A 3131-nucleotide genomic window follows, 5' to 3' on the forward strand; every position below is an offset into this window, starting at 1 on the left:
GGTGGGGATTTAGAAAATATTTATATTTACACAGTCTCCTCACGTCAACGCAACAGCAAAATGGTTGACTTATCCGCCAATGGAGAGAGCCCTGTTCCTGGAGTTGGGACAAACAGCTGGCTCGGATATCAGCCCACATTGCTCTCTTCGCCACCAGTTCAGAGGGAGAACATTTGAGGGACAAAGGAGTGAATAACGATCTGTGTAGGAGGGTGAATAACTGTTAATGGAGACTGTTCCTGGCTAACAATAAGTCGTGTGTAACCGCAGGCAATGTGATAACAAGGCCTTGTGTGGGTGTGGTAGGGGTTAAGGACATGGGGGAGTTCGGGTCCAAACAATATTGAACTCGATGTTGAAAACTGGAGGGCTATAGGATCTCCATGTGGAAAATGCGGCGTTGGTCTTCCATCTGGAGCTGAGCTTTGCTGGAACACTGCTGCGTGCCTGAGACAGAGAGGTTGGCCAGGGAACAGGGTGGCGTGTTAAAGTGACAGGCAACCAGAAGCTCAAGGCCTTTTTTTGCGGGCAGAACCGAGATGTTCTGCGAAGCAGTCGCCCTGTTTATGCTTCATGCTACGTTGAGGAAACCACACTGTGAGCAACGAATGCAGTAGACTAGGTTGTGGCAAATGTGCAGGTAAAATGCTGCTTCACCTGGAAGGTATGTTCGAGCCCTTGGATATTCAGGAGGGAGCAGGTAAATGGACAGGTGTTACACATTCGGCGGTTCCAGGGGAAATTGCCTTGGGACAATGGGAGGTGGGTGTGGGGTGTTGCGAGTGAAGGAAGAGTGGACCCGAGGTGTAAGCCCTGCCCATTTACCTCCTCTCAGATATAAATCCGTGAAGTTGAAACAACTTTCCATAGAATGACTCCGTACTACGTGACTCATGAACCAATTCGTATTCCTGTCCCGGGGCCAGCATCATTATTGTGTCACAGCAACTGCAGGCAATCACCGGGGGGGCTCTCCCTATGACATCATAGCGCGGCTGGAAGCCCCCGGGACAGTTTATCAAAGAAACCTCCCTGTGTGTCAGAGCAACCCTGCATCGGGAAGCACTGGGATGGCCAACCACTATCAGTTTACATGGGGAACGCATCTCGACATTACACACCCTCGAGGCAAATTTCCCTTCCTTTTACTTAACGTTCAAGAGCACTCAAACCGAAATTCCCCAGGCAAGTTTGGAAGAATTTCTTCCAGGTGTTCGCTAAATATATCTATGAGAACTTTGTTAAAGTTTGAACATTGCGAGTGTTGAAATTTTGTGCTATTGAGAGAAATCACAATTCGAAAAAACAGAATGTGGGAATTTAGACAGAGTTTATCTTTGCACAACGGCGATATGTCTGCGGGTGCGTGATGGGAGCATCGCCCAGAGGGGAAACCATCTCTCCTCTTCAATCAATGTCGTCTTTAGCAGCTTTCCCGTATAATGGCGCACTGTTTTGCACCTCGCCTTCTCATCTCTTTCCCAAAATCCTTCGACATAATTATTTCACATTGATATACTGGCCCAATGTGCACAGTTGAGATGACACCCTCGTGGAGGTCTGAGTGGTCTTCTGTTGTTCTCTGTGTCCTGTGTTGAGGAGGGCAATGCTTGTCACTGGTCACTCCGGTGTTAGAGAAAGGTTTAGAAACAAAATGGTGGAGAGGGCCCCGGACAAACAGCAGCAGGGAGACAGAATGAGAAACAGCTGTTCTGGAAACTCTTTGCTGCTTGCAATTCTTAGAGCAATCTCAAACGTGTTTCACACTGAGCAAGACTCAACTGGTTGAAGAGGTGGAGCGGGAGTGCTGCGCTGGTGCTTGTGCTGCTTGTTGGTTGTTGGGTACGATTCTCGCTTTGAGTCATCTCGTGTACAGTCTTACCGGAGGGCCCCGGTTCAAATCTCAGACCAACGCGCGTTTCCTGGTTTATGTAAGAGTGCCCGGTTAACTTTCTCAAAAAGCACCTTCGCTAAACTAGCTTGGAGTACAAATGGAGCAGAAAGCAAGGAAGTGAAATGATGTACTATTGCGTTGACGTCAGTGGTGCCGTGAACAAGGAATATCAGCGATGAGGGTAGTTTGGAAAATTAGGACAGCTCTCCTCGGAGAACAGAAGTTTGAAATCTGACCTGATTGAAGCTTTCCAAGTCATGCGGGGTCCAGACAGAGAAAGTAATGCAGTTAAAATGCTCCCACGCCTGAAAGGATCGGCAATGATTCGGCAGTTTTAAAGTCATGAGGAAAAGAACTAAAAGTGATATTAGGAAGGGTGTGGTTAGGGTCAGCGAATCACCTGACATTGACAAAGAGGCAGATTCAATAGACGCATAACGGAATTCGGTGGTCATGTTTAAAGTAACAATATGCAGAAAAACACGTAAAGGCAAGCAAATGATATGAATAGAGATACACCTTAACTTACTGCGTCGAACCAGCAGAGCGAAGGTGGGTCGCATGGCGTCCGTCTGCACTGTGAAACAGGCTGTGATTCAGAGTGAAATCACAGTTCGACCAACAGAATGTGGGAAGTGAGAAAAAAGATTATATTTACACAGCCTCCATGCGTCTGCGCAACACCATATTACAAGACAGCAGTGGAGATCTTTGACATCAGGCTCGAACATGCCTGCAGCGCGCCGGACAAATGGCGGAAGGGGCCTGTGGAAAACGGGAGCGTGATGGGCCCATAACGCAGAGTTCGATGGATCGAAACCATCCTCTGCTGTTGCTCGATGTCTCCTTGAGCAGCTTCCTTTTGTAATGGTGCTGTACTCTGTTCTGTATCTTGCCTTTGCACCTACTTCCTGAGTGTCTGAGTGTCTGAATGCCCTATATCATACCAATGCACTCGTGAACCTCACAAGGGTCAAGTAACATGCTTTTTGGAGGTCTGAGTGGTCTTCTCCTGTTCTTTGTCAGTTTCCTATGAATTGATTCACAAAACCACTTCTCTGAGATACCAATGAGATGATAAAGTTGAAACCCATGCCTTGTGGTTTCGTCTATTCCATGCAGCAATTCGCCACACCGGGTCGGACGTGAATGACAATCATGTCAGAAACTGTCCCTTACTATTAGAACAGATATCACCGATTGTAAATAACCTCAGAGAGAGAGACAAGTGACAGAA

The sequence above is a fragment of the Chiloscyllium punctatum genome, chromosome 36 (assembly GCF_047496795.1).
Source record: "Chiloscyllium punctatum isolate Juve2018m chromosome 36, sChiPun1.3, whole genome shotgun sequence".
In the NCBI taxonomy this organism is placed as follows: domain Eukaryota; kingdom Metazoa; phylum Chordata; class Chondrichthyes; order Orectolobiformes; family Hemiscylliidae; genus Chiloscyllium; species Chiloscyllium punctatum.